This window comes from Gymnogyps californianus, chromosome 10 (genome assembly GCF_018139145.2).
Source record: "Gymnogyps californianus isolate 813 chromosome 10, ASM1813914v2, whole genome shotgun sequence".
NCBI classification, from domain to species: Eukaryota; Metazoa; Chordata; class Aves; order Accipitriformes; family Cathartidae; genus Gymnogyps; species Gymnogyps californianus.
In genome coordinates, this window is record NC_059480.1 from 20,284,932 (window position 1) to 20,310,949 (window position 26,018).

The following is a 26,018-nucleotide window of genomic DNA, read 5'->3' on the forward strand; positions in this document are numbered from 1 at the left end:
GGCAAGTGGGCAGCCCATATCTTGTGGCTGTCCTTTACTCCATGCCATGTAGTGGCCATTTGGATGTGGGAAAGAATACTCCCTCAGCCTCTTTGAAAGAGAACAGTTGTATCAGAGAGATGTTCTTTCTCCTGGTCACATTTTATTGCCAAAAAGAAAGGATGTGTTAATGGCAAAGCATGTGAACTATTAAATGTCAGTACTGTTTAATTCCCTTCACCCAAGTCCAGACTTTATTCGAACCTATTTCACTACCCAGCTTGCAACTTGCATGTTGTCAATGTAAAATAATTTATAATTAAAAAAAGAAATACCTTTACCGGATTCCTACTGTCAGTGAACATGAATTCTGTTTTAAGCCATCCATTGTGCATATAATACATATATTAGTTTCTTTTTGAATAGAAAGACTCTAAATATGAGGAATTTAAACAGGAAGAAATTGAGTGTTTGAAACTCATACACTAAATGACAGAGTTACAAAGTTAGCATTTTTTATACATATAAGAATGATGGAAATAGGGCTGGCCTTACTAGAGCTCTTATGTCAGTACTGGGTTAATCATTGCGTAGAGGGGTTCCTCTCTACACCTCATGAGAAGTTAATGCAATCGGATATCTATGTTGAAGACTAGAATAAGACAAGGTCACTTCAAGTAACGCAGTTCATAGAGAAATACAAATGAGATATAAGAATACAGGAATTCATATTAAAACAGATTAAACATATAGATGGGTTAAAAAATATTTAGAAGAAATAGATGGGTTACTTCTTTCTTTATATTTTTGAGAGTTTTGTATGGTACAGCCTTATATACACTATGTCAAGGGGCTTTCTTCTGATGACCACTGTATATGACTATTGCACTACACTATCTAATAATTATTGCTGACCATTATGTTTCTTTGCTATCCATGCATAATTTTCTCTAGTTTCATTTCCAAGGTTCTCTCTCCCAATGAATATTCATTAGTCAATCATCTTTCTCACTATATTTAAATTATTGTTTTTTCAGCAAAATTTCATTCTTGAGTTTTATCTACCTACTGCATTCTTACCAGTTCATTCCACCTACAGTCTTAATTTGCTTCCACTACACTACTGAATTTTACCTCATCTTCAAATAACACTGAAGTACTTCTTCAGGGTCTTTAGGCAAATTCAGTCTTGTTCAAACAGTCTTCAGTCTCTAACTCCCTGTTTCCTTAGGATAATGCTTACTAGTAATCTTTCTGTTTGTCAAGCAATTTTCAATCCATATGAAATTGTCCAGATTATTAGATTCAGAAGAGTAAATTCTGTCACTAAAAGTTCCCTGCATAAAATCTTGTGTCACCCATCAATTCTGTAACTTCAACTTTTCACTCCCATTAAAGTAGCATACTTTTACCAAAGCTGAATCGGTTTTGTCTCAAAGAAGGAAAAAACAAGAAAAAAAAAGGCATGCAGAGAAAGCAAATCAATTAAAAATGAAAAACAGGAAAAGTCTCTGAAGGTTCTGCCGGTTTTGTCTGTAGCCTTAGTCTCTTTTCCAGTGATGGTTCTTTATCTTTCTCTAAAATGTATTTACATCAATCCTTCTATTCTGTTCTGTATCATCTGATGTGTTCTATACACATCAGATGTGTAAAAAGCAGTTCATATACACACACAGAGACACATTATGTTTATATACATTCCCACAGTAGTTGTGTGGTTGTAGTTATTTCTTACTAAGTTTTCAGTATGTGTTTGGATCTATTTTGTCCAGAAGATGTTACTGCATTCTAATATAGCATTACTTCTTACTTCCCAAATACCCACTTGTATTCTTAAAAGACTAGAATTTGTATCCTTTAACATATTTATAATTCCATTTATAAAGGACATGCCATTTCCTCAGCAGCAGGGGGCATTAGAATTAACAGAAACAATAACTAAACCAAATACATCATTATGCCATGGAAAGGCTTCAATAAAAACACTGAATTTACAGCTAACCTGTCAGCACAATCAGAACACAGACATGAGGGCAGTATCGTCATCCCTAAAGCTTCAGAAATCATTAATGAACACGCTTTTTATGGATACACCACTTGAAGTAGAATCTCTACTACACAGAGCTTTTAAAGATACTCTGGGAGGTTTAACTTCGGATCTACTGGCAACCAAGGTGAAGTGATCCTCAGAATCAAGAGTTTTGATGCTGATGATTTGTCAGCAAAACCAAGATCTAGTAGCAGAGTGGCTTAGGGAATCTCAGTTCACATGAGAAACAATGAGGAAAGACACTACTATAACAGACCTGGGACATGATCACATAGAGTACCAAGTCTGTTAAACAAAAGCAAATGCTAGGCTCAAGCAGCTACCACTGAAGCCCTTTGGAGCGCTATTGTAAAATTTGTAAAATTCTCCGAGACCTCAGTTGTATCCTATTGCAACAGGCTCAGGGTTCCAAGATAAAATACAAAGCAGTGTACTAGTGAATCTAGGAATCAAAACCACATGCATGTCTTGCCACACTCAAGCATACGGCTGGCAAGCATAATACTGTACATAAAAATTAAGAAAAAGACACTTTTCTTTCCCACAGCCACCTGACAACCTAAGGTGAACTAACCAAATGTCTTGTTTAGAATCAAATCAGAACACTTCCTTAGGTGCATTACTTTGAAGATGTTCCATACAATATTCATAATTCCCCCTGGCTCACCTATAAGGGCAAAGTACACTATTTCATATGCCTGGAGATAGTTATGCAGGGTAACCATGGGCTTCTTTCAACCGGTAATGGAATTTCACATTAAGCAAGAGTAACTTCAAAATATTCACGACTGCAGTAGGAACAGCTTATGTTACTCAAGAAATCAATCTTAAGAGACTAAGAGCCTTGCAAGGTAATAACACTACTTGGTTTCAGCCCCTTATCTGTAGATCTTTTTTGCAGTAAAATGAAAACAGTAAGAATGTCAGATTGCCATTATCTGTCAGGAATTTGAGCAGGAAAACAAAACAGGTTTAGCGCAATGATGAACAGTTGTGACAAATCATCAGCATTTTCTCTAGATCCTCATCTCAAAGCAGTTTCATATTTCATCTTCAGACTCTGCATTCCCTCTTACATGAAGCAAAAAAAATTATCCAGCATTTTACACTATGTTACATTTACACAATTTACGTAGCACCTCTCAAGAAGTGAAACTGTTTCACCTTTTTTTGTACACCTAATTCTGACACCAGTCAAAGTCTTTGGTTTGAAGTAATTCATATTAGCAATTATCAATGATTTCTTTTACAGTAATGCTCAAGGCTTCAGCCACATTATGCTATTGTTGACCTGCAAGCTGCACAAAGACATAACAGGAGAACCCGTAGGGACTGTTGTAAAGTCCAGCTGTCCAAAATCTGAGCACCAGAGGGGCAGCTTACAGTTTAACGGAAGAAAGAGAGGGGGTATAGCTTGAGTTTTACCCAGTAAGAAGCCAGATTTAAGGGGTTTTAAATAAACGTTCATTGGTTTTTTTCATATAATTTTTCTCTCCATTGACAACAAATTGTTTAAAGAGATGTGCTTACCTCTACATTTTTTGTTGCCATAAATAACATTCTAGTGGGATTTGGGGGCTTCTGGCTCCAACGAATCCTTCAGTGTTTTAGCCATGAGTCCATGCTGCAGTGCAATCAGTTGCAAATAACTCCCTTAAAAGCAGAAAAGTCCATGGTCCTGCACTGCATACCGTTATCAGGCATCCCTTATTTCTCCCACTCCTTGTCTGAGATGTGCACAAAGGTCATAGTCTGAACAATAAAGTTATCTTTTCAGTCAGCCTAAGAGTTTAGGGGCTAGGCTTCAGAAGACAGACCTGTAAGGAATAGTTGGGATCTCCGGTCCCTCTGCCAAAGAGCTTTGGGTAAAATATGACAAAAGTAACTTTTAATGTACTTACAAAGCAGAAGAAACCAATGATACTCTCCACTGCTTAACGAGGAGTAGTATTGACCTCACCAAGTGAATAATGCTGCTCAATTAATTTCTGAACTTCCCTTCTCAGAGACAGTAGGGAAGATAGTTTTTCTTATTCTCATACTTGAGCAAACCCAATATTATCCAAACTGTTTTCACAAGGAATTAGCTCATTTATAGGCTTGTGTATATCTAACAAAGTTCTGAATGCAAAACATTCTAAAATGCCACACTAAAACTTTCATCTAGCAAAACACAGAAAAATCTGCTACATTTATACTTTTGAAGGTCGCAGCATACATGTATCCTAGGCCTGATTTTCCTCTTTTTTACATGAATTCAAGTTGTAAGTATATCTATTAAAGCAAAAGGAGCTTCTTTTATGTAAAAAATGCTTAAGTGAGAGAAGAATTCAGGCCTTGTGCTTTTATTTTCGCAGCAGTAAAACTAAACATTTTCCCATGTCACACAGAGAAGACATGCATTTTCCATGTAAACATATGTAAAGCCATTCTGGGTGCAGATGCCTTGATTTAAAAATATTAGTATCTTAGTAAGTAGCCACACTGATGGAGAGAAAGTTTATAATGGTAAAACATACTGCATTAACACCATTAAACATCAATTAACGTAAACAGCTTAGTCTCAGAGCTGTCACTGAATAACTGAATGCACAATGACACACTGTTACTAATTCACTGTCAGCAGAAAGCTGTGTACAAATAATCCTCTAGGCTATTTCTTACTGAAAAAATGAGAGTAAAAACTGTGTGACCACTCAGTTGACAGTAGAGTGTTTGTCCAACATTATGTCAGATTCTGTTATTCATCTTTCCTTTTTTTTTTTTTTGGCAATCTCTGCTCAAACTAATTGATGGTGGTTCCACTGAAATATCATAGCCTTGTGATTTCTTGTCAGCTTTACTGACCTCTTTTTAGCTTTGAGTTTCACATTTTAAAGAGGAAAAACTAGACAAACATACTTCACAGTTTAGCCCACCCACACATCCGTGAGCCAACAATTCTTCAAGTGTGTGGGTTCACCACACACAAGCTCCACCTGACTGATTTTTACCTGGTGCGTGACCTTCAATTGAAAATTCCAACAGCATGCAACTTGTCTTTGGCAAATGAATTGTAAGTACGCCAGCTGCCAGATGTCTTCATTTTAAAACACCTTCAAAACTGCTTTCTGGCATTGATCCATAGGCAAAACAAGCTAAGCTGTAGCTGTAATTTCTATTCTGTGTGCAAAAAGGGGAGGAAACGTAAGATGTGTCGCTTTACATCTCTAAGAATGGTACAAGGCAGTGGGAAAAAACCCAACAACTCATTACTGATGCGGCACATATTTTCGGGAAGAGTTTTTCCGGTACACAGAGCATATCCAAAATTTACATAAATATTCACCCTAATGAAATACTTGTTTGAAGTAACATAGTTCTGAACAAAGGGATTCCCTCTGTATCATGAAAATTAACGCCTGTGCCTCCAAATGTGGACTAGCCAACCTATTTTGCCTAAGGTTTAGAAAAACTGCTTGGCAAAGGCACTAGAAGGTAGAGATCTTAATTAAATCTGTGCACAAGACCTGAGATCACATGTTTTCAATTGCTTTTGTTCTATTCTGGTGTTTTGGCTGTTTTTTTCCTTTCAGAATCTGAAATTCATCCCAGGGACACCAGAAGTTTCAGTGCTATTGGCAGAACTTTAGAACAAATCTGCGCATATTTGTTTTTTACTTGGCACCATAACAAACTCATTCTCCTGTCATGAAAAATGGCAATTTCCATTCACTTTCCTTTGAATACCTAGATTCACCATATTCCATGTGCTGGATCATTCACGCAACCCCAGAGCCTAAAATGATTCAGAACCACTCCTTCTAGTGCCAAAAAAAGACCCCTTCCTACATACAAAACACTCTACTTTCTGCCGTCAGACTAGTAACTACTAGCTAACTGATCAGCTGCCCGGTCACATAGATATAGGCAGTTAGCTTAGAAATGATACATATACTTCAGTTCTCTACTGTATTTATATGGCTATAATTCCATATATTGCTACAAGTAGAAGAGCCAAGCCAAAAAGTAACTGTGTAAAGACATTATAGAAGAGTTACACTTGGAAAGTGATGCTTTTTATGGTAATTAACAGCACTGACTGTCACATCTATCAATACTTTTTTTAAGGAGCCTAGTACATGAGGATGCTGGGTCCTGGCTGGCATTGTATAGAAAACTGCTTTGATACATAAAACAAGGATCTGCCATCTACAGCTGACAAAAGAGGAATGCACAGAAACACAATCAGAAGTAGCCGCTTAGAAATCCCGTGTCCTCTGCAGTTAGAGAGAACCTATTTACAGTAACTAGTTTCAGCTTCGTAGTTCATATACATACCCTATCATGTTTCTCGAGCTCCAAGCAGAGGTCACTGTGCCTGGCAATATTAATAGAGCAAATACTCTCTGTCAGTACTCATACTTTCTACAAGAGCATAGAAAGGATAGAATACATCTGTCATGCCTGAGTTTCCCTGCAGTTGTGAAGCTACAGATATGCCAAACTAAAAGAAAAACCAAACCAAACAAAAACCCCCAAACAAAACCAAACCAAACCCAAGAGGGCAGGCTATTGAATTTTGCATGCACTACACCTTGAAACACTCCAGCTACTGCAGAATAAGAAACTTCTTTTTCACATACTGAATGCACATATTATGTATGTGGATCCCAAAGCAATAGCTAATCCACTTGATTACTTTTTTATTGAACATAATATTCAAACCAGAGCTTACAGACAGTGTCTAATACCTCAGAATAAAACACAGCATTTCAGAATGACTGCCTGAAACACATGGCACCACTGGGAACCAAAACTGTCTTAGGCATGAAGAATCCAAAATAAGATGTGCTAAGTATTATCTGGCTTTTCAAAGAATCAAAAAGTACAGACAGGTCAAGAAGTGGCTGAATAGCTATTTTCAGTCCAGCTATTAAGTGACATTAAAAAAACAAAACCAAAACAAAACCCACTTCAGTCTTTTATTTTAAGCTTGAGTTGCAGAAGTAGCTGTTTTGCAGTTATTGTAACCTGAAATGCTGTTTTGTGATGGTTTTCCGCTTATACTCACAGCGTCCCTAAATCTTTCTGTCTAGCTGTTCTGAAAGATGAGAGGACAGGTACTCTAGAACGGAAACTGGTATCTGATGTTCTGTTTCCAGAGTTCATTGCTGCTCAAGGGGGAAGACTTCCTACTGCTTTGTTTGCTTATACAAACATGGCTACAGCAGCACTAGCCTTGCTATGTATCAGCTCTCCTAGGATTTGCTGCACCAACGATTTGCAGGCCTTGCAAATCACCCTTGGCTCAAAAATGTTATCATGCATTTACATTTCTTTTTCCGAACACACAAGTATTGAGCCTCAAGGTCATCTATATCCACTTCCCTGTCCAGCAATGAGGCATCAATCACAATAGTTATAGGTATAGAAAGAAAATAAAAGCAGAAGGCCTCATGGGACATCTCATGATAAAGACCAGCACATTCAAGAGTACAGATGTTTACCTAACCTGTTAAAAGACTTGTAATGATGGTGATTTCATAAATCTCCAGGTAAACTATTTCAGTGACTTTCCATCCTAACTGCTAGAAAGATCCTCTTTCTTTCTAACCAAGAATCTTTCTTGCTGTAATTTAAGCCTATTATTTCTTATCCTTGGTCTTGTCAGTGATAAGCAGCACAGAACAACTGTTTCACAACTTGCTGAATATAATCCAGAATATTGTTTTTCTCACAATGGCATGATATCATTCAGTTTGCAATCCATCATACGCACCACCTCATTTTCTGAAAAACTTCTGTCTAACTTTAAGAAAAAAAATATTTAAATCCATGATACACAGATGCATATCTAACATCCTAGAGCCTGCCATGGTGTCCAATGAAATGTTGAATACTAAGATGTGACATATTATGAAAATGGCTGATTAGGTTTGCTGCATCCCACTTATTTTCTGAGATTACTAAGGAGACCGGGACAAATGAGAACAGCTTTTTCCAAAGACATGGTTTCAGCGCCAAAAGAAGGATATCAAATGCAAAAGACAATATAGTGTTACTATTTATAGATGCTAGCAGCAATTCAGGTTCTTGCAGGATAAGTATGCTAGTGCCACAAGCCAGCATGGCACCACCAGTTTTGAATACTTGAAAACATGATGAATCATTCTTTTCCTCTTGACTTACCACAGAACCTTCAGTAATCAGAGATGATTTAATCTGAATCATATACAGTAGTATAACAGTAAATTATGATGATTGAACTTCAGAAAATACAATAATTGATTTTTAAAGCCACATATAACAGACTAGTGGGAAAGTTCACCTCATATTTCTTCCAACCTGTTACTTGAATTCAAGGCATAGCACCTATCTGAATACATGATGTTTCAATTTTAAAGTTTAGTATGATAGACATCTCAGCCTATTACTAGGTAAGTTGCTCTGATGGCTAATTACTCTCAATGTTAAAAATTGGTATCTCATCTCTAGACTGAATTTGGCCAAGGTTATCGTCCATCCATTTGTCTGCTAGGTTAAAGGGCTGCCTACTATCAGAAATCTCTTCAGAAAGCAACTATTAAAAACAGATGTGCTGAAGCAGTGAGCTTTAGTCAGGACCCGAACACTCAAACACCCTTATGTAACCACAGCTAGTGTCAAAGCTATCAACATTTTATATGTGCATATGTGTGGAGTAGCAAGAGGAGTAAAACTACACTCAGAAGTCAGTTTTATTGTGCATTCTCCCAAAGAAGTGCAAAACAAGAGTACAACATAAATAGTTTAGAAATTCTGAATTATATTTTCCAATTTCTTCTCTACTCCCATATCTGAAAGGTCATGTTATATCTAAATCAGATTCACAATTAATTCTCAGCAGAAAAGCTGAATTAATAAATGTTACTTGCAGAAGGAAAAAAACCTTGACAACAGTTTCTCACAGTACGTAGCAAGTGTACAGCTTTTGTTTGTGTAAAGTATTACATTAAATGGCAATAAAAATTATAAATTGTACAACACATTGCATTATCTCCTCTGTTTGAATTGTGAAGCTTCCCTATGGAAAAATTTAACAATCTATCCATATTTCATACCTTTCTGAACAGAAAGGCAAGGATGCTAAGAAACTACACAAAAGAACAATATATGGAGAATTTCAGACATAAAATATTAATAGTCCTGCTAAAAGCAAATGAAATTTTGTTTTAATAATTATTATATTTTCAGATGTACTTGTTTTTCCTCACCTGTCTCTCTAGGCATTGGATCCTGGAAGTGCCTCAAAGATCCAATACACTTTTTGTGTTAAAAAACCAAATCTTCTCCACTCAGCTTCTAAAACACTGGGATTTTCTACACCATTTTTCCCCAGTCAAACTGATATTACAGAGAATATATCATAACAAAGAGATACAAAAGCATAAGAAGATGTAATAAAATTAGTGATCTAATCACAATGGTTGTAAATCAGCATAGTTTCACAGAAGGCAATGGAAATAGTCTGATTTACCCCCTTAAATGACTAAAATCTCACAGATCATTGCAGTTTAAATGGACCACAGTTTAAATGAACAAATGCTGTAGTACAGCTTTTGTAGAATACAGACAGTTGTTTCAGAAATTATGTTTGGGCTTATATTCAAATTATATTTGAAAATATTAATACATATTACAAAGCCTAATTTGTATAACAAAACCCACTAGCTTACTCTGTCATCAGCAGCCTTACAGGAATATCTCAGCAGATAAACTGATCTTGAAGTTCTATACACTATGGCACAGTCAAGATCTAATGCAAGTAAATCCAGCTCTAACAAGAACCAGGCACAACTTAGTCAATGATCAACAAGACACCAAAAAATATTTAATTTACTTATTTTTCCTGACCACTTATTGTTCCTCACCACTGCCTGTCTATGATAGCTTGAGAATGGCCAAGGACCATACATTGCTACATCAGGCAAATATGAGCCTCATTATTCTTGACTTATAATTTTTTTTCTTACAATAAATAATACAACAATATTTTTTGTAACTCTTGCAAAAATATATTCCAAAACACTCCACAGTTATGTTCCACGTTTTTCTCCTGATCTTTCTCTGAAACAAAAAGCTGTCAGATTTTCCTTCTCTTGGTCGTATTTTGCCACATTCATTTCACATGCCACTTACGCTCTCTTCCTTCAGTCCTTTCGCTTTTTCACTGCCACCCCCACTACTGATGGAGTCTATATTTTTCCAGCAGCAAGTCTGCAATCAACACCTAATTTTTACAGTGTATTTATCTGCCAGGTGAGTGATATAAGTAATCCATTTTCCAATAGATAAAATCACATTTCTAAGATACATAGCTAGATTGCACTTGAAGAAAACAGATCACTTAGTATACTAACTTCTCCAAGGTAATAATACATACTTTCTTAAAACTGTAAATAAAATGATAGCCCTAAAAGCTGAGTTTGGACCTTTGTCTATTAATGCTTTCTCATAGCTTGCTGGTGAAGATGGTCAACCAAAGCAAAACTTCTGTCATGATCTATTAATAGAGAATAAGGATTAATGAAGGATTATGTCATAATGAGTCTGCCTGCAGAGTTGCTTCAGTTCGTGTCCTTTACTGCCAAAATACAGTTCTCATTTCCAACAAACAAAGTCTATCTGAGAGAAAGCACAGAGGCCCTTTAGAACTGGAAAGTCCTGTGCATAATAATGAATGACTAACTCTTCTTTTGCCAAAGCGCTTCAGCACTTTCAATGTCATAGGTCAAAGCAGTGATTCAGAGGGGGCCTGATCCTTATCTAAGCTTTTGCAACAAAATTAGAATGCGCTGTATCCTTATTAAAGAAATGTTTGTTCCACCATCAATGAAATGAAAAGAAAGCGGCTCAATGCAGTTTTGCAAATCACAGCAATAAACTGCTCGAGTTAACTGCTTTATTACAAATATTTAATTATTCTGTATGTTAAAGATCCTGCACTTGTAAAGACAAAATTAATAGTATACTCGATAACCTATTTGGATTTGCATGAGTCTGAGAGGGTATTTTATCAAATGGATTGACACTAGTAGCCTTCATGTTGAAAATGTTAAAAAAAAAAAAGTAATTCACACATTTGCAGAAACTACTTCAAGCTCCAGGAACTTGAACAATAAAAACAAAATAGGATTTTTCTTAAATAAATTATTTAAATATTTCTTAATATTTACTCACAAAGCTCCCTACATATTCTCAATAGATACTGCATAAACAGAATTTATATACATAATAAAGTTGGTCATACTATGCATAGCTATTGCAGTAATATACACAGCTATGGCAGTAACTATCTGTGTGATAAAGAAGTAATTTTTCTCTATTAAAATTTTAGATGCTAAACTCTTAATGGTTGACTTTATGCTGAACAAAATCTGTCAATGCAATCCACTTTTCTTTAAAACTTTTAAAGCAACATGGAAGGCTCTTTTTTAATATACAATAGTGATTTAAATAATTAATTAGAAGTCAGGTAACACTAGGAAAAAATGAGTGAAAAAGTGAGACCGTTACATTAGTCACTAAAAAGAGAAAGGCCAAATGCAAATTTGATTTGTGTTTGTTAAACTAGCCACAGCAAAACAACAAAAAATGCAAATAAAGTTATACCTGATCTAAGTCAAATTTCAAATAGAATGTAACCAGAGAGTATATTAAGATTGAAAAAAAGAATACTAATCTCTAAAATTAGAAAATTGATCAACTAGGATATGCATCAGAGAGATTCATCAAAGCCTTGCAACAGCCTATCTCCATTTACTGTTTAGGTACAGCTAATCTACATCATTAAATTGACCATTCAGTAACCGAAAATCTGCCATGTAGGTCCCGACTTTTCATAGAGGCTTTTAAATATGTATTCGGTAACTACAAAGTACTGAATATATTTTCAGTCTTTTTATACTAAGATTTACAACTAATGACCTTAAGCAATGTCATGCATGTAAAACAAAATTATGAGACCACCCTGGTTTGAGCAGAATTAAGGTATAGAATCATACTTCATTCTCATTCAAATTTAGTAGGATAGAACAAAAAAAAAAAAATCCATAGTAATATAGCTAAACCTATTTCATAGTTTTACTTTGTAAAACATGCCTCTTCACTTGTATTTTGCTATTACAGGCTCAATATAAGTAGACAATTATCTAAGCTTAATGCCAAGAATGATAATGCATTGAGCACATGCAAAATCCTTGTGCAACATCAACTACAGCCCGCAGGGATATAACATTTATCAGTTGCTCCTTAGAGCACTAGTGGTTTGAAAATTTGGCTGCCCATGCCGACATTTAGTGAAATCATAGTTTTAGCTTCATTCAGAACCCAACACAGTAAAGCCTGATACCAGGATGACTCTGTTGGCAACCTGCCTCCCAGTACCCACATGCACTGCAGGCTACTTTCTGTCCCACTACTTTCCATGAAAGAAGTCCTTTTACTTAACTGCAGTAGTTGGCACAGTGCCCCTTTCATGGACCAAACTAACCGTCATCTTGGATGTAACAAATTAGTACATTCTCAGAATAATAATAAGTATGGACATGAAAACACTATTGTTTTTACTTGGAAATGAAGTAACTACATTTTAGCTGGGTGACTTTTTCAGTTCAGCACCACAGGCAAAAATAAATCTTATAAAAAGAATGGACAATTACAGGAGAGATGAGACACAGGCTTTTGCTGTGGGTTCAGAAGTAAAAGAGCTGCTTCTCATACTGCCTGAAGAATATACTGTAAAATAAAATTTTGAATATCATATAATTTGTTCCTTTGAAAAAGAATTGCTGTAGGGTTTTGCTACTTGATCTACAACTGATAGAGGTTTTTTTGTCTGTAAAGTACAGAAATGCTTAAGTAAGCTCCATTAACATTACAATGAAATATTTTACAAAATACATTGAAAACATTAAATATAGAGTAATGCAAGAACTAGACTCAAGCTAAGCATGGAAGTATGATTGTGTATTTTCCAACTGTAAAACACAAACTTAGGTAATGTGAAATATATCTTTAACTACAAAAAAATATTTCTAAAGCACTGCATACTTGCCATTTTATCTGGGCACCGTGATTATAATAAAAATACTTTTTTTTCCTCAAGCTCTGCACATTTCATTGCACATCCGATCTTTCAAAAACAATATCACAGAACACATTTTATAATGCCATTTTAAACTGCTGATAAAAGTAAATTCACATCGTTGTTCTCGGCACGCTAGCACAGAAGTCCTAGGCCAAGTTCTCTGAAAAGTACAGATAATTAAAACTTTCCTGTATCATAGCCCAATACAGTAACAGCTTTCTTGCCAAACTATGATATGGAACATTAATAGGGATTTGAATAAAAAGTGCATCCCTCACTGTGTAACTCCTTAGCAGCAGATAAGACTAAATTAGTGTGAAGTGCTGACAAGTATGAAAGATTAAAACAAATATTTCTTGTAAATACGCTAAATATATTTCCATTTTATGCCATGTTCAGTCTGTGAAGCAAAAATCCAATATGTATCACATATATTTAAAAAATACTGATTTTGAGACAGTTTAAATAATTCAAGGTATTTTATGTAAAAATGTAACAATTTTACTAAACTTTCTGGTTCAAATGAGTCCAAGAATATCTCATTATAAATGGAGACAGTCCTGAAAAAGCAATCAAGCATGACTAAAAAGATCACTCTCTTACACAAAAAAATAGCCTTCTTATTTTACCCTTTGTTGGAAAGACATTTGGCCAGCCACAGGGGAAATACATAATCTACTTTTATATTCAAATAATATATTTCAAAATTCAATGCATACAAGGACCTTAAAACAATTCTGGGTGGAATATATAAGACATGGGTTTATGTGATCCTAATAACTGAATTGCTGACATGGGCTCACAATTACTTGGGGGTTTGATTTGTTTGTTTCTGTTACTCTAAAGCATGTGTACAAGTATTTTGTCCATTACGTATTTCTAATGTGACTTTGAAGGAAAATACAAATGGAAAGACATTGCAATAAAATATGTAGGGAGATCCTGGCTAGAAAAATAGAAGTATTACATATGAGGAGTATGCATGTTTTCATGGGGATGTTGATTATTACAGCTACCTTAATTCTGAAGCTTAATTCCGATCAAAAAAGCATTCCACCACAAATGTCGCATATGAAAAGTACATCTTTTTATTTAAAATATACAAACCTCACTGTTAGTGCATCCTTTTATTTTTTATGTTCATATAAGATATTCCGATAAAGATTATTGATGGTGATTTGTTTTCAGAATCTGAAAGACTAATGAAACAACATCTTAATTTTTAAGGACACTAGTATGTCAGTGGTTCTGGAGGAAAATTGCTTTTCAAGGCAATACTGCTGGGGTAAGAGTCAGGGAGGAGAGATGCAATTGATGTTTTTCACTTTACTTTAAACAAGACGACTGTTATTCAGTTTCTTAATACCCAGGATTATGAAGATCAGAGTACTATACACCCCAGAAGAGGAAAAGCTTAAAGCAATTATAGTTCCCTTCTAAGTACTGTAGCACTCACTGTTGGTTTTCAACAAATAAGCAGTCTACACACATCTTTCTTGCTTCATAACTGTGTGAGGTTCCTGCTCCTAAAACTCACAAATATAAAAAAGGAACAGGGAATTCAATTAATATAACACCATCATTTTCAGCCCTGAATTTTATCACTCATGAAGAGTTAAAGTTTTCTTGTATTAGCTGGATATGTTCCCCACTTATGCCTTTGCCGAAAAATAGCAAAGTTACAATATCGGGGCAAAGGACTGAGGAGTGAAATGTCAGTGTGACTTGCACATTCGTAGCTTCCTCTGGGCCCTTTCAGCTCATACAGCAGGGCAGGATGAATATTTGTGCTAACTACACATTTCAGTACAAAGAACCCAATTCAGAGAAAAAAAAAATCTCATACCATTTATGGCGACTGTGCACTTTACAAAATACAATTATAAATGGTTTATTCATTCATAGGGAAGAGCGTCTATAACTGTTGTGCAAGCGACCTGCCCCTCACTGGGTTTGATGAGCCTGATCCAAAGCCCAACGAGGCCAAGGAAGGAATTTGCATCGTCCTCAGCTCTCGGGTTCCAATCTCCTTCATAAATGTTTCACATTTAAAAACAGAACTGTATGACCAAGTTGGAATGCATGATGTAGAGTTGCATGTAAAACCTGTTACTGAGGTTTAAACACTTGAGCTAAAGTTGCATATGACAGCATTGTCTGGATTTACAGGTCAGCATGAAGATAAGTTGATTGAAAATGATTCTTAGACATTTTGCAATTAAGTAGTATTTTTAAAATAGCAGCTACTAGCTTATAAAGACAACAACTTTGTATGGATCATACTTATACATACAAAATGCCATATTTATTGTTTATTCTTTCTCTACTCATGTATCCAACAAGCACTAAAAATTTCTCACAAACACTCCTAAAAAAGCAAACTGATATAGCTGTACGTCCACAGCAGTTAATAGCACAGGCAGCTAATTAATTATGTACTTATGTGTACAACTAGCTATTCATACAAATTATACAAGCAGTTGAGCGCATACTTGGTGCACACAAATACTTAATTGCCCAATGTGCTAAAAGTCTTACCCAAAGTAGAAAATGTCATATCTAACAATTGCTTTGAGCTTATATATCCTCGGGACCTATAGATCCGATTACACCTTTCACATGTGAATGACATGCCTGTAAGCCATATTCATGACAACCTAACTTTTACATTATTCCAGATATACAATACTGAAGAAACAAGTTTTTATACAAATCTAGAAAAACTGATTTTTATTATAATCAAAGTAAAACTATTCTGACATTTTATGTCTTAAGTACCATTTGAAGACTTAAGATGCATAAAAGGCAAAAAGATGTGAGGGAAAAGAAAATTAAAACGTATTTCTTCTATTATGTAACGCTGTGGCTCTTTCTCCTTGCCACTATTTCACTCATACGTTAGAACTGCAATAAAAAGGTGCTGTATGAAACCCCGCATAAATTTTCTCTGATTATGCCATCAACTTTTCAAAGGGTTAACGGGAAAAGCTGCTCGTTGTGCCCCCTCCTGGCTCCAGCTCCACTGCAGCCTCTAACCAAGGGCAAGGGCAGCACAAAACACCTGCTCTCTCTTTGCTGAGCATCGCTATTTTTTAAATGAACTCACAATAACATGAAACCAAATTATTTTCAGGCCAAATATTAGGACCTTCAAGGTTTCAAAAGGAACGTATTAAAATAAAGATAACTGGAACTTTTCACTGAAAGATCTACAAAAGTTTGAAAAATTTAAAAGGACACTGTTTTCTCTTGAATCCTGAATCTAATTACTAGTTAGATTCAATGCCAGATACATTGTTAAGTCTGTGCTAAGTCTACCTCATACCTACAAAAGAAAAGAAAAAAGCTTCCTTTATTATTAATAAAACCAGGGTCATGATCTAAGGTGGACATCTAAGCGTCCCTAGATGGTAGTGTAATTCTAACATCACATGTAATTCGGCGGGTAATGGCTTAAGGCCAATTAGAATTACATTGTACTTTTTTCTAACGATTGTAGGCTTAATATGTGAGATATGATAGTTGCATATAAATATGTCAACTTTACATGCATAGTTTGTGTTTCAATCTTTATCCTTTAAATACATGAGGTAAAACCAAATCAAAGACAGAATATTTTATGGCCACTTTGAGCATGAATATCTTATCTCTTATCATATAGAAAACAAGAACTTGAAAGTTCACCAGAAAGTCAGAAACAAAGTAAATATTCCCTTACTACCTGGAAGTGAATACCCAGTATCCAGAATCCGAGACAGAAGAACGCTGCAGGATTCAGGAAAAGGAGTGTGTGTAAAGTAGAATCACAAGAGGCTGTGAAAAGGAAGGAGAGTTGTGTACACCTTGATATGGAATTTAGTAATTAATATCTTATTTTTTCCTGAGATCCACAAAAGAAGACCTAGATCAACGTGCATTATCGAAAGGACCTGAGTTCAACCTAGTGTGTTTGATCCAAATTATTTAATTTGCAACTCTAACTATAATTTTATTCTGAGATTTTTCCTAGTACTAAAGTCTAGATGTAAAGGTAGAGCAACCTTGCTAACTGTTTGGTTTTAGCAATAAGGAATATGTGCATACCTTCAAATTTGACATCAGATGTAATTGCTACAATGTCTGAGCACCTTGTCTGCATGGATAGTATTAGAAAATGTTTAATTTTGAGCCTTCCTGATGACCAAAATTTGTCTTCCCCTCACCCCAAGAAGTACCAGGGAAACAAGTACTAGCCCTCCACTAAGAGCAGGAGGAAAAAACCCAATCTTTCCATACCAAAAGAGAGTCTGCCTCCGTTCTAGCTACCCAGAAGCATAAAGTATCCAGAACTGCAGCCTTATAAACAAAGTATCAATAAAAAGTCCTTGTAGAAAACCACCTAAAGCTGCTTGAGTAATGCATCCATTGCAAAAATATTATTTCTCTAATGTTACACTTGGCACACTGAAGGACGGCCACTATCTCACAGGTCTTGATCATTCACGATTAACAGGAACCAGATACACAACTCAGCTAATCAAGATCCACTTTTTTTCCTACAGCATGACAAGAAATAAGGCTGAAGAGGATACAGTTACTTTGCTTCAGGACAAAGCATTTTAAGTTTTACAAATAATGATATTTTTCATGTTTTATAATAAAACAATTTTTTTGCTAACTTGAACTGAAAAACTTCTCCTTCACTCTGACCTCACATCTCAACATTTTTTCATATTTTCATGTTAGTCTAGACAAGGAACAGCAATGAACATATCCTTTTGACAGAAACCCTATCACACCTCCTAAGTCTCATGGACTCTGAACTCATTGATTTGTCCCCACTTAACACTCCATATTACAGACAGAGGTCTACATTTTGTGAGGCAGTGGGTTAAGGATCCTCTCCTGCTTCAACATCCCAGGTGCTAAAGTTGATCCTACCAACCATCAGTCTGGTATATGGGATGCCCGAGCGAGCAAAGAGCCCTGGTGCTGCACAGCAGCAGAGGGATATCAGCTTCCCAGTAGAGACCTTTTCTCCAAGAAGCCACCTGAGAGTGCAGCTCCCTGGATGCACCTACACACCACAGCTGTGCACAGCAAGAAGACCCAGCAAACCCACTCTGTGGCACTGTGCACATCCATTACACGGTAGGTGATACCCTTGTCAGATAGTCAAACACCCAGATGTGACCTGTCACATGATTCACATGTGAACTCTGATGTACTGAGACAGGAAAAGGTTGAGATATTTGCTGCAAAGTTTAGATCTGAGAACTTTATTTCTATTCTAGATTAAAATATGCATCAGACAACTGAAGATAGATATTAGCGATAACTTCTCCAGAAAAAGTATTAAATAATAATGAAATTAAGTGATAAGGTTAAAGAAAATGAGATATATGAAGTATGTAATTGCACACTTGACATATACAAACTTAGCACCACTTTCCACTGATACAAAGCTATGTGTTTTTTATTACAGCAGCTTTATCTGGGCAATTCTTGAATAATCTGATATCAGTGTGGTTTTTTCCTTATTATTATTGTATTTCTTTTAATATCAGTAATGCTGGACAGAACTGAAATAAAGATGACTCACATACAGCTCTAACCCTGCCCACGGTGTCTTTACAGGCAGGTCCTTGCCTCCATGCCCAGTTCCAGCAGACTCAGGGACTTTGATTTACAAGGAACTTTGCCCAGTCCCCAGGAAATTCTTTCTTCTGTTGCCTTGAAGGTGTTGCTGAATGCTGCGTGCTCCTTCTTGCCACCTTACAGCCTCTGTGCGAGCTGCAGGCTTTTAGTTCTACAATGGTAATCTTTGCTGTCCCCTCCTGCAAACTTTGGTATCTCCTACTCCTTGAGCAGGGCCTGTAGCTCACAAGGGCAAGTGTTGCTCCCCATTCCTCCCATGGGACTCACCTCACCCCATCCTCTGAAAGCATATCACAAAATTACGAAGAGAAGCAAAACTTTCAACACTCCCTGTCACCTTCATACTTCAATTCATTCAACAGAAAAAGTGATCTACTATAGAAAAAAAAAATCTACTATATGTTTTAAATTCATATTTTTTCAACATATTTGGATTTTTCACCTTAAGAAAATTTTCTTTTCTTAAAACAGTATGGTTACATTTAATTCTGAAAAAGCATTAAACATCCAAGCTGATATACAACTTTTGTTACAACTACTGAGTGAAAAATAACTTATTTGCTCTGCTCTATTCCAAACCATAACACCAACTGATTGAGGTATGGGAAAAGAAGGAAATTGTAAAAAACACACCAAAAATTACACAAGTACTATTTTTTCCTTCAATCTACTAGTTCAATCTTCCCTCAAACTACTAGTTGAGGATGCAATTCTAAATCAAAATCACAGGCTTCCCCATTGGAAAGCCATTTCCCCCCCCCAAGCGTTTCACTGAAAGTTTGGCATTAAAAAGAAATTAAAAGCAATAGAGCTTATGGGGGCAGGTGATGACTTGTGTTCAGTGAGTCTTAGTTTTAAAAAATGAAAGGGTTTCAGAAAGAGCAAATAGCAGTACTTTATCTTCATTTAACTGCTAACAGGACAGCGTTCATTCCCAACAGAAGGCTGAGGAAACCAAGGCCTGGATTCACTGATTCACCAAACTCTGCTCATCATAGGTCTTTGTGGAAAGAGCTGGTTTTATGATCCCTGTTTGCAGTTCCCATTTCTGGCAATGGCTGAGAGCAGTTCCGTTCCTTCCCTCCCTGGTACCCCACAGTTCAAAGTAGCCTCATGATGACTGCTTATCCGTGGTCCTAACACAAAATCCACCAAGTGCAACTCAAACGTTGCTGCTTGTTTCACTGGGTACTTGAACAAATCTCACATCTGTAGCAGCAAAACATCAGAAGAAAGACCACAATCTTTTCTGGTTAATTTTCTATATGAAATAGTGCAAAGGGGTTGAATATAATGCCACTGCCACCAACTTTATGTCGTCTGTTAATTCTCCTCTCAAATTTCAGAAAATCACTCTCCAGCCCCAAGCACTGCATAGGGTTACAGAAGGACTAAGAATCTGCATATCATCTTGCATGTCCCTTCAAGTAAAATGAATCTGCAATTGGATTTGTCCTTTTTATTTTATAGTAGGTTGTTTAGACATTATCAGCATTCTGTCTAATTCATAAATATAAAGCTGAAATGTACACAAAAATACTGTCTGCTCATACGTACCGAGACAATGTTTGATGTATTTCCACTCCAGAGCAGAAAAGAATTGATTTTCAAAAACCTTATTTGAGCTGATGAGTGGTCAGTGAGACTTCAGGCCAATGCAGACATACTTGCAAAACATATTTACAAGAGGAAATGCTTTTGGTTATCACTGCTCTGAAGTTTTTGTAAGAAAAGTCTCTGGACAGGTATTCTCCAGTGTTAATACATGTTATCAGCTTTTGCTCAAGGACAGTGCTGAAAAAATGACATGTAGAGACTAATTTTATTTTTTTTTTTTTTAGGTGAACAATCACAGACACAGAGTAGCTTAACTGTCTGCTCTTCCACTAGGTGGATATGGAGCCACTTTTCCAATAAAAAACTAGGAAAATGTTAGTAGCACTTTTCTGGGTTTGTAATTGCAGGTAATATTGCAATAAATTGACCTGGAGCACGAATATTTTTCTTTAAAAAAAACAAACAAACTCACTTTGTGTTGCCTGTGCTGACTCATCCAGTTGAATTGTCATATTCTCCATATCAGCTGCACACCTTTTTAAAAATAAAACAAAACAAAAATTAATGGATGTCTTCTACTCAGTGACTGGTTATATACACTGCCTTTTAGCAATAACAACTTGTACTTGTTTCATGTCTTTCATAGAAAGATCTCAAAGCAACAGATTAGAATTACACCTCATCCTTCCTAAGAGGTAGAGAAATTAGAGCAGTAGATGCTCAGCAACCTTGAGAAAAAAAAAAAAATCTCTTTGCAGGTTACTTGCAGAAAGCAGGGATAAAAACATAAGGTTTGACCCTCTCTTTCCTTTTCTAACACTATGGCTACAGAGCCTTCTGATGAAGGAAGAAGGAATGTTCACATTTCTCACAAATCTAGGTTTTCTTCAGATATTAGTTGGGAAAAATCTTATTTCTTAACCCTTACATTACAGATAATTAATTCTTCTTTTCCTCCTCCCTAATTTTTCATCAGCACCACCCATTTAAGTAACAGATAATTCTGTGCCTTTCTTCTTTTGACTACCATTGCTGCAATGCCGAAGAAAATGAGTGAGGGGAGGAGTAAAGTAGAAAGAGTTGGGAATGAAAAGGGAGGGTTTGTATGGGGGGAGAAAGATGAAGAACAAGCAGAGGTCAAAGCAAAGAAGAAAGAAAACAGGAGAAAAATAAAATAATAAGAAAGCAAGAGAAGCAGAGAAGAGGCTTACATACTTCTGGGAGACTTGGAAATGTTCTGGAGAGGTGACTTGTTGGTCCCTTAATCTTTCTATTTATACATCACACCATCTGTCCTTCACACCAACTACCTCCAGCAGGCTGAAGGAGCTTTAGGATGGGAGTATTTTGCCTCAGGGACTTTTATTTATAGCCCTATGTCTAGACAGGACAAAAAAAACGACTGTACAGGATTTAGCACAGCTGAGCTTCAGTCATAATTTCAGATCTCTGAATACAGTGAAGTACAAACAAATAATATTTAGGTTCTCATGTTATTACAAACATCTAACAATATGAGCACAGAAGTACAGTGCAGATCTATTGCAGGAGGAGTCTGAGCTCACTGGGTGAAAGAGGACCAGCGACATTTATAAGAGAGCAGTGGCCAAGAGCTCTGCTCATATTTAACTCTTCCATGGAGTCTTTCAGTCCCAGATATGGCCTGGGCCACTCTTCTCTGGTAGAAGTTACTAGGGGCATTCTGCAAAGATTACAATGGGGTTTTTTTTAGATCAAATGAGGTAAAGGCCCAAGCCTCCTCACGCCCAATGAAAAAAATTGTCTTGCTGACATAAACTACTAAGAAATTAGAGGAAAAAAGGGAGGGACTTGTGCTCAGGCAAGAAATGAGGGCTAAAACATTTCTTTTCTGTTCTTGGGTTTGTCACTCCCTGACTGAAGCACTAAGGAAAATATTACAAGAGTGTTATGCAATTTTCAGCCTTATTTATGCAAATTGACAAAAATCCCATCCAGCCAACAGCTCTACATCAGTTTATTCTAATTAAAAATGTAATCTTTGGTGCCTGAGATTTGATGGCTGTTGGCCATCTTGTGAAGTTGAACTTCTCTCAAAATGAGGCAATGAATATCTCATACCAGGCTTGCAAGATCAATGGACATTAAAAAACCCCCTTTGTTATTCAACTCTGATAAAGTGGAGATAACACTAGATGGTATGAATCAAGGATTGTATGTTCGTGAAATAACAACACGTAGTACTGATGCCTTCATTCCTGACAGCTTGAGCTACGTGTGTCTTTGCTCTGATCCAGTACAGCCATTCTTCTGCTAGCTTTACCCTTCAGAGATTTGTCTAAAAAAAAAAAAAAAAAATCCCTGTGGACAGAGAATATTTCTATAATACTGGATTGATCATTCTCTTCTGGTCTTAAAGTGGCATATACAAATACGGGTTTTGGAACTCTTCCTCAAAGAGGTTCAAAAATGTGTGTTACTGACATATGTTTGTAAAAGACTGCCATATATGTTGAAGGCTATTTAGGAGGGAACTTGACATGTCCAAAATCAAAGTCCCAAGCTTTTGCAGTGCCAGGCTCCCAGGTAGAGATGTTCATAGGTCACACCTGCCATGGATCAGCATGGAGGCAGTGTGGAACTCATACTGATCAGTAACCCCTATGTGCATATAATTCTGTTTTTAAAAGGAAATTTAAAAGCCCTCACATTTTAAATGGACCTCTGGTTCTGTTCAAGGTTCAGAACTTAATGTTTTGCAGTAATGTATAGGTCCAGCAGATCTGTATATCCTATATATATATGTCTATATATAGGTATATAATACCTATACATCAAAATGCTTATGTAACTAAACTAAAGAGGTAAGATGACCCTACCATACCTCTCTTCAATTTTCCAGAATGCTCTATCCAGCTTCACAGTTCCAGCCTCAAGTTTTGACTTAACAAGCTCCTTTATAGCTGCCAAGTTTTGTGTTGTTCAACGTAGGGTATTTCTTGTCAGCAAAAACCAGTCTATCCTTGAACTACCAAGGAAATTTATGTCATGTAGCATAATCCCGAGCCATTTTTCTTGTGATCCCCAAACAGTCCAACCTTTTGTTTCAACATCTTTGATCAAATAGGTGTTTTCTCTGCTCACTCTTTCCAGCTGCTAGGAACCAGCAGCAAGAAAACAATTTCCTCACTCTCTGTGGCCAGGAGGAATAAATACAGGTTTAAAAATCCTGGTCAGTCTGCCTTGCTTCAGCACATGAGACACCATTAGCTGGACAACTCCCTGTCTGCAAAACTCAACAAACACATAATTAAGTCTCTGCATATCAGACCTGAGCTTCTAACACCTCACTCAAAGTATACTGTAAAGCAAATAACAAAACCACAAAATAAATATAATGAAACTAATGGAACGCCTAACTGGTTTTTTCTGTTTCTAAAACTCTTCTGAGTTCAAATTTATGCTTGAACAACCAAAAGACTTACTTTTAAAAGCAAGTCAACAAATAGCTTTATTTTACTGTTTCAGATACAAAGTTATCTGTAAAAAAATAAATAAAATCACAGCACTTAAAAAAATAAGTCATACTTGTAGGTTGTTTTTTTTTTTTCTTGGAAAAGGGGAATTAAACTATTAAAGGACACCTTGTTAAGTAATTATATAGCAACATCACTGTGCAATTAAATAGCCATCAGTCCCTGCAGCTGAGAAATTTCAGGTAATTATTCAAAGATAATTTAATAGGAGAATTACTGTATTCAAGAAAGCATTAGCTAGTAATCTACCTCAATTAAAGCAGCCAATTAATTTCAGCACCTTGATAATAGTTGCCTTTTGCAAAACTATCCTCCCCTACACACACACACAAATCCTAAATTTCAAAATAATAATACAAAAAGTGAATTTGGTGCATTTTAGCTTCCATAAATAACAAGTCACTCTCAGAGAATTTAGTATGCTTTTATTGTACATTATGTTATCAGTATGTATTACTCTTACTGTTTTAGTGTTCAACTTCAGTTTTACCATGGCTACATACATACATTCCCATATGTTTGTAAGATGAGTTACAACAACGAGGGGTACAGAGGAAATCTGTATAAAAGGAATAAATATTTGTCTGTTCATACCAAAACAGAACACAAAAAGCCACATAATAACTGAAAAAGTGTCTCATTGTAATGATACGCCTTCAGGGAATTATGGGATTCTCACAGTGTATTGCTTGGTTGTGCTACTGTACGTGCACCGGAGACAGAAGTCATTAATCACACACAGTTGCAAACAGCTTTCATTATAACAGATTTTGTGTAGAAACAAAAAACTGCATATGCCACACAGCAGTTAGTTACACAGCAAAATATTTTCTCAAGGTCAGTACACACTGGAAGTTCTTTGGTACAATGGTGAATATCAACAACTTTTATATCTTGCAACTTCATACTTGTGAGTTTGGGCTCCTTGAACTGAGATATCAACAAAAATACTGGACACAAGGAGGACATACGGATAATTTTCAGAAAGACACAAAAGGCAATTTGGCATCCAGCACTTATACAGATTCAGTGGTTGCTGAGGTCCTAGATTCCTCACACTTCTTTAAAAATCAAAATATGTAACAATCAAGAAATAGTTCCTTTTTAAAAAATATCCTGTCATGCAGATGTTCAATGATTTAATTACCATTTTCTGCCTCAACCAGAGCTGTATTATGTTTTCTTTCATTTCCTATTTAATTTGTCTTTAAATAGAAAATAAATGATGGCTGTAAATAAAAGAACATCTATGTGATTCAGATTTTCATATATTCCTCGTATATACTGGGGGTTCTCTTCCCTCCCCCTTAAACCACGGCAGCATGTTGATGGTAGACTGAATAAGTGTCTTTTTATCTAAGCCTTGAAAATATGCATAAACAAACACAAAGCCCAATCTTGGCAAGACTGAATCCTGATTCATTTAAGAAAAATACAGAACTGTATAGATGTTCAGCGAATTTATCCACTCACTCTCACAGGATGAAACAAAACATAGATGTAACAACCTCCAAACTCCAGATCTGGAATAATCCTAATATCTCTGAGCTATTGAACACTAACAGAAATCTGTGATAAACATACACAGTAGGGCTTTTGTTGAAATCAGTCCGCACTGTGATTTGAGCTGTTGCTTGTTAAATAGCTGAAAGTCACATAAAATCTTTTAGACTGGGGCCCCTGCCCTGAGTCCTTGTTTTGTTTCAGTTTTTATGTCAACAGGTTTCCGATGTTTCCCTTACTGACTCATCAGTGGGGAATAAGTTTCCATTTAATTCAAGAGTACTCAGCGTTACCTGATCCATTAGCACTGTCCCAGAATTTAGAGAGGTATTCAAGATTTCCTTGCCCATTGTGCAACTATTTTTAGCCTGTCATAAATCCTAATATTTTTCTGTGAAATAATTATTGCAAATAAATTAACTGAGCTACTTCAAATGGTACCAAAATTTCTTCAAACTTGTGATAGATTTGAATGTGTTTAATATATCCCTAAGCTTTTACTTGTAATAATCAGATTTCAGCTTTTTGTTATCTCTGAGTGTCCTTTTTGTTTAAGGCAATAGAGAAAGGAAAAAAAACCCAAAACCTCAAACCACAAGCAGATCCATTATATATCTCTATCTCAAAATCTGTGTATCGCTCTCCACACCGATATTCAACAAGGTAC

At 36.1% G+C, this 26,018-nt stretch overlaps 1 long non-coding RNA gene across 1 annotated transcript in view; it reads right to left on the reverse strand.

Moving 5' to 3' along the window:
- Positions 1-26,018, reverse strand: part of LOC127020166 (uncharacterized) — a 200,370-nt gene that overhangs the window by 89,106 nt on the left and 85,246 nt on the right. Inside the window, exon 2 of the long non-coding RNA XR_007767023.1 lies at positions 20,806-20,867. This is a non-coding gene — a long non-coding RNA (uncharacterized LOC127020166). The remainder of the gene's footprint in view (positions 1-20,805; positions 20,868-26,018) is intronic.